The sequence below is a fragment of the Vipera berus genome (assembly GCF_964194415.1).
Source record: "Vipera berus genome assembly, chromosome: 1".
NCBI lineage: Eukaryota > Metazoa > Chordata > Lepidosauria > Squamata > Viperidae > Vipera > Vipera berus.
This window is the reverse complement of record NC_138202.1, coordinates 146,314,016-146,324,432: the sequence shown is the minus strand read 5'-3', so window position 1 is coordinate 146,324,432 and position 10,417 is coordinate 146,314,016.

Sequence of the window (10,417 nt, the reverse complement as noted above, 5' to 3'; positions counted from 1 at the left end):
CCCCACCCAGGAGGAAATGTCAGATAGCAATGCCGGATAAATTTACTGGCAATCCAGAACTGTTTCCTGCCTTCCTGGGACAATGCCAGCTTTTTATCAGCGTGAGAGCAGCTGATTTCCCCACTGACCGGGATAAGGTGGGATTTGTGTTAAGCCTTCTTTCGGGGGATGCAGCTCGTTGGGGCACGCCTCTGCTGGCACAACCTAGCCCTTTGTTGGATAACTTTGTGGGGTTTTGTGACCATATGCGCCTAATGTACGAGGACCCAATTAAGACGCAGACTGCCACCCGACGCCTGAAAGCTCTGAGGCAGGGTCAACGCCCCCTACAGGCCTATATCAGCGATTTCCGGCTGCTTAGCCAGGATTCCGCCTGGAATGAGGCTGCGCTCGTGGATGCCTTCCAGGATGGATTGTCGGAGGAGATGTTGGATGAGCTGGCCCGCGTGGACATTCCCTCAGACCTGAATGGGCTGATCCATCTTTGCCTGCGGATCGATGCCCGGCTGCAGCAGCGAAAGAGTCGCCGTGCCACCCCACAGACCCCTGCCGCCCCTGTTGTGCGTGAGCCCCCAGTCCAAAGGGAGGAGCCAATGGAGCTGGGTGCCGCCAGGCCTCGTCTATCGGTGACGGAAATGGACAGACGACGATCGGGGGGGTTGTGTTTTTACTGTGGGGACCCTGGACATTTGGCTGCTTCTTGCCCAAAGAAGCGTCAGCGGGCATCAGTGACCAAGCCTGCTCCGAGAAAGTCCCCTACTTTGCTGTCGGGAAACGCCCCGAGCCCGATCTAGACGGTGTGATAGATCGGGCGTCCCACAACAACCACACTGAGCGACGCCGTTCCGATGGTGCCTGTGAACCTCCACGGCATTTGATTTTGGAGGCACGTCTGATCCTTCCTGGCAAGCCAGAGGGGATTCCAGTCCATGCCTTAATTGACTCTGGGGCTACCACAAACTTTATGGACTCAGCCTTTGTGGCCAAATGGGCTGTTCCCCAGTGTCCGGTGGATCCGCCCATGTTAGTGGAGACTATCGATGGTCGAGTGCTCCTGTCCGGGCTTATTACGGCCGCCACGCAACCAGTGTGTATGGCCATCAGTTCCCATGTGGAGGCCATCCAGTTCTACATCACTTCGGATCTGCACTTCCCCGTGGTCTTGGGACTGGCGTGGCTCCGGGCGCATGATCCACAGATCTATTGGTCTCAGAACTTGGTCACCTTCCCAAGCTTGCAGTGCGTGGACCACTCCCGCCATATCTGTGCCGGCCAGGTGGAGGGTTCCCCAGGGGTTTCCTTGCCTCCCGAACTGTCCGACTTTGCTGATGTGTTCAGCGAGTCAGAGGCGGATCAATTACCCCCGCACAGGCCCTATGACTGCTCCATTGATTTAGTCCCTGATGCGCCTCTCCCAGTGGGGCGTTTGTACTCCATGTCGGAGCCCGAGTTGGCTGCATTGCGGGACTTCCTGGAAAAGAATTTGGCTCGCAGTTTCATCCGGCCCTCGTCCTCGCCAGTGTCTGCGCCCGTGCTCTTCGTCAAAAAGAAGTTGGGCGAGTTACGGCTTTGCTGTGACTACCGGAAACTCAACGCCATCACGGTGCGTAACCGTTACCCGCTGCCCCTCATCCCCGAGCTCTTGGACCGACTCCGGGAGGCTAAGATCTTCACGAAACTGGACCTGCGTGGAGCTTACAACCTCGTCAGGGTTCGGCCGGGTGATGAGTGGAAGACGGCGTTTGGTACTCGCTATGGACATTTTGAGTACACGGTGATGCCGTTTGGCCTGACCAACGCCCCCGCTGTGTTTCAGCATTTTATGAACGACATCTTTCGGGATCTGTTGGACCAGTTTGTCGTGATCTACCTGGACGACATCCTGATCCACTCCCCGTCGCGTGAAGTGCATCATCAGCATCTCCGTCAGGTCCTGCAGCGCCTCCGAGAACATCGGCTGTTTGCCAAGTTGGAGAAGTGCCAGTTCTACCAGGTGACCATCGATTTCCTGGGTCACCGCATTTCTCCTGAGGGCATCGCCATGGAGCCGAGTAAAGTTGAGTCGTTGCAGAGTTGGCAACCCCCGCGTCGCGTGAAGGATGTTCAGCGACTTCTTGGATTTGCCAACTACTATCGAACATTCATCCCTGGCTTTGCTGCCTTGACAGCCCCCCTCACCCGGCTCCTGCAGAAGAAGACTCGGTTCCAGTGGAACGCACCAGAACAACAGGCGTTCCAGGCTTTGAAGGAAGCCTTCATGAAGGAGCCCATCTTGAAGCATCCTGACCCGCAACGGCCGTTTGTCGTGGAGGCGGACGCCTCCGACATTGCCATTGGGGCCGTGTTACTCCAGGCAACGACGCCCAGCGGTACCCTTTTCCCTTGCGCGTATCACTCTCGGAAATTGAACCCCTCGGAGCGCAACTATACCATCTGGGAGAAGGAGCTGCTGGCCATCAAGGCGGCGTTCGAGGCTTGGAGGCATCATCTGGAGGGGGCGCGGCATCAAATCGAGGTCCGGACGGACCATAAGAATCTGGAAAGCCTGCAGACCGCTCGGAATTTGAACCAACGCCAGATCCGGTGGTCCCTTTTCTTTGCGAGGTTTGACTTCCGGATTCGGTACATATCAAGCGGGCACAATCAGAGAGCGGATGCTCTGTCCAGGAAGCCCGAATATACCCGAGTGGAAGACAAGCTTCTGCCCAGGACAGTGATCCCCGTCGAGTCTTTTGCTGCGGTGCGGGAGCCGGTTGATATACGGGCTCGGATCCGGGAGGCGCAGCAGCAGGAGGCGTGGGTGGCTCAGCGGAAGGAGGAGGTGGGGCCAGACTCGCCTTGGACGGTCACGGATGGACTCTTGTATTATCGTGACCGGCTCTATGTTCCGGGAGGGCCACTCAGGGGACTCGTCCTCAGCCAGTGTCATGATAACCCGGCAGCGGGGCATTTTGGCCTGTTCAAGACTCTGAACCTGGTCTCCCGTACCTTCTGGTGGCCCCGAGTCCGACACGACGTCCAGTCTTATGTCACCTCCTGCATCCCATGCAGGCAGGCCAAGTCAGCGACAGGGGCCCCGCCTGGTTTACTGCAGCCTTTGCCAACACCCAAGAGACCCTGGGGGGCTGTGTCCATGGACTTTCTGACGGATTTACCCCCATCCTCCGGCTTCACGACAGTGTTTGTGGTGGTGGACATGCTGACCAAGATGGCGCACTTCATCCCCTGTCGCGGCTTACCGTCAGCTCGCGCCACTAGTCGCATGTTCATCCAACAGGTGTTTCGGCTGCACGGCCTCCCCGATAGAGTCGTCTCCGATAGGGGGGCCCAGTTTACAGCCCGCTTCTGGCAGGAGTTGATGCGTGCGTTGGACATTAAGGTTTGCCTCTCGTCCGCGCATCATCCTCAAACTGACGGGGGAACCGAGAAGGTCATCGGTATCCTGGAGCAGTATCTGCGCTGCTACGTCAACCTGCAGCAGGACAATTGGGTGGACTATCTGGCCATAGCCGAGTTTGCCTTTAACAACTCGCAGCACACCTCCACGCAGATGACACCGTTCTTGGCCAATGTGGGTTATCACCCCCGGTTTTTCCCCCTTTCTCCCGTGGACTCACCGGAGCCGGCAGCGAACGACTTCATGGCAGAGTTACAGGCGATCCAACGATTGGTGCGACGGCAGCTGGAGAAGGCCAAGGCCGATTACAAGAGGTTTGCCGATCGGTCGAGACGGGATACGCCTCCACTATCGGTGGGGGATCGGGTCTGGCTGTCCACCAGGAACCTACCATCCACACGGCCGGCGAGGAAGTTGGATCACCGTTACCTAGGACCGTTCCCAGTCGAGGCTGTCATCAATCCGGTCGCCTATCGTTTAACTCTGCCACGTTCCCTGCGCGTGCACCCAGTCTTCCATCGGTCCCTGTTGGTCCCCGAGCAACCGGCTTGTCCACTCCGCCAAGCGGAACCTCCCCCATCAGGACCTCGTGATGGAGGCAGCACCCCCGAGTACGAGGTCGCCAGCATCAGGGATTCCCGTTGGCTGAAAGGTCGTTTCCAGTACCTGATCGAGTGGAAAGGATACGGACCGGAGGACTTCACCTGGGAAGACGCGACCGCCGTTCATGCCCCTGCGTTGGTGACTGCTTTTCACGAACAATTCCCATCCCGACCGCATCCGGATCGGCAGACCCGGGGGAAGGGCCCTGCGGTGCGGGATAGTGTTGTGATTCAGGGCCAGCCTGTGGGTCCGGCAGCCGGCTCGGATGTCTCGGATGACTCAGACGAGGGGGAGGAGGAGGGTGTTGAAGACGAACTTGCTGATGATGGCTTGGAGGCTTCGCAGAGCCCCCAGCCAGGGCCCTCTTCTCAGCTGCGCGAGCCCGACAGTGCGGATGATGATGACCCACAGCTGGCCCTGTTCAAGGACGCCCGACGCAGGAGGCAGTCAAGCAGGAACAAGCAGAGAAAGGCTGTGGGACTCCTCGGAAGGAGGCACAGGGAGGCCACGCCCTGAACTCTAATAAAGGGAGTGTTTGGGGAAGGGCTGGTTGCTGAAAGCAACCGCTCCGTTTGAGGATCAAAGTTCCGGTATTTTGTTTCTTGTTCTGTTGTTTTGCTTGAAAATTAAACTTGGCAGACGCCTTCCAGCCTCAGTTGTTTTCCAGTCTCTACCGTTTGTACAGGGGTTGCCTTTCTGCAAGGCCGGTAGTAGGCTGGTACAGAACAGAAGCCAGGCCCACTTAACAGCACTTTACTAATTTAACAAGGGCAGTGATTGATTTAACAACTGTGGCAAGAAAGGTTGTAAAACAGGGCAAAACTCACTTAACAAATGTCTCACTTAAGAACAGAAACTGTGGTCATGAGTCGAGGACTTATCTGTATTCTAACAAGTCTTTTTTGAATAGCCACTTTCATAGGGTAAACTACCTCCAGTCCTTCACTGCATCCATTTATTAACACACCGTAGCCTGCACCCTGTCTTCTTCACTGTTTTCTTCAATTCCCTACCTTGATGTATTAATACAGACAGCATTATCTTATTCTAGCAATCCCACTGTCCTTCTTGCTTGACATCAGATTATAGGAAGGCACCAGGCAAACAAGTCTCAAGATGGGTTCTTTGGTGCGTTCCGAACTTGGTGGTTCTCTTGCAGACATTTCATTACCTGACTAGGTAACATCATCAGTGCTAGAAGGGAGTGGGGTTTGCTCTTTGTTTATATACAAGTGTCAGTGTTGATGGGAATGTTCTTGGTGGTTCCTTGATTAGGCAGAGTTTATTGAGATGAGTTTACTGAGAGTTCCTTGCCTGGATATTGTTTACTGCTTGGTGTTAATCTCTACTTATCTGGCTATTGATTACTGGTCAGGAAGTGTTGTGGTCTTTTAAGCTTTCCGATGGTCTCTTTTGAATGATATGTAATCTAATTTATCTCTATGTGCCCATTTCAAGGTGTCTTTTACTGCTATATGCACTGATTTCTGCAGCTCCTATCTGGAGAGCAAAGCATGGGTTGTTGTGATCTTAATCTAACTAACTCCATGACTCAAGAATGGCACAGCAGTTGGAGCTCAATGGGGAAAATGTGAAAACTGTTCGCCCACTTCCCTTATTGTATTCCAAGAGAAATTTCCCACAGACTTTATTCAACTTGGATAGTCAACTTAATAATGTATGTTCCAAGCAAATTACTTGGAATTCTAATTGCTAGTTCTAAAAATAATAATTAAAGGGCTTCTGTCATTATCTTATCATTTCATAAACAGAAAAATTTAAAAATTTAACTGCCATAAAATAATAGCAACTAGGTGCCCAAATGACTAATCTGCCTTCATGTTTCTGAGAAGATCTCAACACAACCTCTGCCAATTTTTACCAAAAAGAATGCTACTTTTCAAACTTTCTTCAGAAGGATTTGATCACAATAGCCGAGCATATTTCATACCATTGGCTTCTAAATGAGACGTCTGTGGCATTGCTATAAGCTTCCTCTATGGAGCATCCAACTATAAACTGATCATTTATGATACACAGAAAGTGACACTCTACCCTGCAATACACAGACAACTTTGTTGTCACTAGGAATTCAATCAATGTGTTGGAGTACCTGTGAATCGCTGAAACGAAGGTATGCATTTGACAAAACAGAAGCTCATTACTGCTGCGTTCTTAATAACTTGTTCTATGTAAGTGAACTCAAAGGGCGAAGAGAGCAAATCAGAGGACTAAGAGAGAAATGCAAAACAGACACTCTACAATTGAACTCTATCCCCAATTACTCAAGCAGCAGAATTTAGCTTCATTATTCTAAGACCTTTTAGAGAGCAGGCTCATTCTCCTGTCACAACCTTTAATACAGAGATGGACACCTAGTGGTCCTCCAAAAAGCCACCACCCAAAGTTGCTATCACACTGAATTCTGTGATACAACAGAAGGGGAAAAAAGATAATACATGAGGAAAAATATTAGTAATTATTACATTATATACAGCTATATACAGTCAGGACAGGCAACAGCATCACTAAGTCACACAGTCATTAAGCAGTACATCACACAGCTGCAAGCTTGTGACCTCACTTCTGCCACTGTTATTAAGTGAGACACCACATGATCGCAGCTTGCAATTTTACTGCTGGCTTCTCCATTGGCTCCTGCTTGTCAGAATCCAGCTGTGAAGAATGCAATTGCAATCATGTGACAGTGGAATACTGCAACAGTTGGAAACACCATTTTGGTTACAAAGCACCCAAATCTCATCATGTGACCATGGGAATGCTGCAACAGTCGTAAGTGCGAGGATCCGTTGTCTTTTTCAGTGTCTTTGTAACTTCAAATAGCTGCTAAACAGGGCAATTGTTAAGCCAGGATTATCTATAGTTCCAAATTAATTTAACTTTCACCTTGGCTCCAAAAGCATCCTGGTTTACATTCAAAAAAGAAGACACATTTGCAGTATCTCCAACTCCCATATATGTGGGTGTAGAATTGCAGCCCCTAGGTTCATACCATTTTGTTCCCCACTACCTATAAAATGGAATAATTTTTTTTGACAATAATTGTTTTTACAATGAAGATCAGTGTTTTAAATTCAGTTGTTCCTTTTATCCAAACTGAGTTAAGTTCTGGGAAATGAATATGAAAATTCGGGAAGCATGCCAGCTTGGACTGTATCCTGTCCACTCCGATTTCTGATTTTGAGGTAGAAACCTTCTGCAACTGCAGAGGCTAATCTAGGAAGCAATACCTCTTACCTGAGCCAAGCCAATGTGTTGAAGAATTGAACAAATAGACAAAAGAAAATAGATCCCTGAAGGAGCAATCCACTTAAATGTTACTATGTTAAGCCTCATTGCAATTACGCCCAGCTTTAAATGTTTTCCGTGCAAATTAATAGGAATTAAGAGTTTGGGCCATTTACTAGATAGTTTTAAATCTTTAAAAAAAGGGGGGGGGACTTTTCTCATACAAATTTTTGTAAATGAAAACAAACAAGCATGCCCTAATCTTGCAGCAGCAGCTGATTGGAAGACTTAAAAAATACTAACTTGGTTGCCAGAACTTGAGCTTCACTCGCAGGTGAAACTTATAAGCAAACAATGCAGTTCCTACTTTCTATTTTAAAAACACGAGTCATTGTTGAGTCCTTGGCTATCACCATTAAGCTCACCAGCTTCAAAGGCCTGTGCTGCTGCCTCTATTGAGACCAGATGTTAACGTTTTCAGGAGAAGGAAATACATGGGAGCAACTCCAGAGAGGATTATCAACAAAAGCAGATACGGGACCAGAATAGGAAAATTCCAATTTACCTCACGTCAGATGGCAGCCTAATCAAGGACTCATGATGACTGGTAAAAGTGATTTTTCTAGCCTGACAAGCCACCTGATCCTCCTCTATTCTAAAGGTCTAGGTAGGACATGATCTGGAAGAAAATGTTGGTCCTGCATCTCACCACTTACCTAGCAGGATTATTCCTTTGGTATAAAATAAAGGGGAATTTTATTAAATCTGATTAAGTCCCTCTGAGCTCTGGAAGGAAGAAAAGGATATGACTTTAATACACAATGTGGATTAATGCAATATTTTGTCTAATAATCTCTGCTTTAAGTGTGTGTTGCTGCATTTGCATACTGTATAGACACGGTTGTCTTCTTTCTGTTTTCTTCTGAGCTGGCTGATCCTGGGACTAACACTATCTCAAGCTTCTTATCTGAGGAATTACAGTGCCTACACTCGGGCCAGTTTGTGGCAACTATGGACTTGTTACTCTCTCACCCTATGTTTCCAGTGGAAATTCAGTTTGGATGAATTAGTGATATGAAGGTATAGGACAGGGGTAGGCAACCTTGGCTCTTTTATGACTCGTGGACTTCAACTCCCAGAATTCCTCAGCCAGCCATGCTGAGGGGAAGGGAGAGGTTTTCATCCTGAGCCATGCTGGCTCAGGAATTCTGGGAGTTGAAGTCTGCAAGTCATAAAAGAGCCAAGGTTGCCTACCTCTGGTATAGGAGCTCTAGGTAAATTCCTCTGCCAGGGACAAATCCCTTTCTAGACTAATTATTGGTATAAATTTCCAAGCAAATAGTAAGTAGAATAAGCAAATTGGTCTGGCCCAGGTATCTAATGAATGCAAACAGTTTGGAACTGAATGGAACTGCCCCCTTATTTTATTCCAAAGCAATAACCCTGTGGGACAAATTAGGCTGAAATCTAGCCAAAGAAATCTTGTGAGCTTCCATGGCTGCATAATGACCTAAACCCAAGTCTCCCTAGGCTTGGTCCAATAACTTATCCATTAGACCACACTGGCTTTCAAGTGTTTTCTAAAGGCACATCAAGATTTCGTTCAACCTCCCATTCTTTTCCCTTTTAGGAGGTTTAACACTTTTGTCTTCAGCCAGGTCTTGTATCAGTTTAATAGTAAAATTAAAATATTTTACAAAACGTTGAATATTGGGGGGGAGGCGGATTACACTGTTACTTTTTGGGGGGGGTAAGGGCAGAAAGGCAGGATGGGATATTAGTAGTAAAAGTAAATAAAATGAATTCAGACTAGTTATAGAAGTGTCACAGAATGGCCAGAGTAGTCCGGTTCGTCTTCTCCTTCCTGGAGACTTACAATCACGAGTCTCCACTGTGTCTGCCCCTTGCACATTCTTTAATCCAGTTGCCTCTATTTGGTATTTCTAAGTGTCTCTTTTCATCTTTTCTTTCCTTCCACTTTTCTTTCCCTCTTTCTAGCGGGGTCCTTTGCAAGGAGTTATATCCTAAACGTATGATCCCAATACCTCAATTTTCTTTGCTTGACATCCATTATGGAACAGTAAGATTTTATCTTTTGCAATTCCAAGGACTTCCGGAGATTCTCCTTAAAATCCACTTTTCAAAAGTGTTCAACCTGTTCTCAGCCTCAGCTTTCTGCGTATTTCCTAAAACAGTTCGATGAATTCTTCCCACCACATGGAGTCATCAAGCCGGACTTGTTCCTACCTCAGTTCCCTAATACATCAAAGAATGTGTTCCATCAAGCCCAGCAGGTTGATAGAACATCACAAGGGTTAACCAAACTTGAAACAGAGCCGGGAGAAAGAAATGTGGAATAACAACAGTTCCACATCTCCAATTACAGCTAATTAAAGCTGAAGCAACATTTTGCCTGGTTGAGAATTTGCCACTTTTTTTATTCTTTGCACCTTTGAAAACAGAGGTCTATGGAGGCAAAACACTAATAAAGGTAGCAACAATTACAATGCATCTCAGCAACAGAAAAATGATCCATTGAACAACCTATTATTTCCCCATCATTAGCTTTTTTTCCAGTGAAGTTTCTTTAGGTATTTATTTATTTTGTATGGGGAGTTTAGAATATAAGCAAACCATTGTTGCCATCTAGTGGAAATGGGAGTTACAGAAGTACAGTGTTATGTTTCAATACTGTAGTCAAAGGATGTCAAAACAGTCCTATAGTAAGTAGTTCATTCAAATTTATGAGAATTCTGGAAAAACAGGTTTAGAACTGAAGGAAAGGTACACATTAAATAGTGTCTCAGTTCAGTAAAATGCAGAACCTGTTAACTTTCATCTGCCTGCCTAGCCTAGATGGCTCTTTGGCTCCGTGCACACATTACACAAATCTCCCAGACACTTTCCTAATGAATAACAATTGCGTCTAAGAAGCTGCTGCTTCTGGTGGCTTCTAAGTCTGCAGTAAAAATTTCCTTTCCATATCCAGTCTATCTGGTACAACCTGCATGAAATGAAGTGACAGAGACATTGGAATGTTTTGGGAGAAAGCTCAGAAGTATAACTGACTTGATATTGTTAATTGCTTATAAAAACATAAGTGGTGCTCTGTTGGATTGGACCCCGTCTGTTGTCTCAGTGGCCTAAGGAGGCTCCCAGCAAATAGCC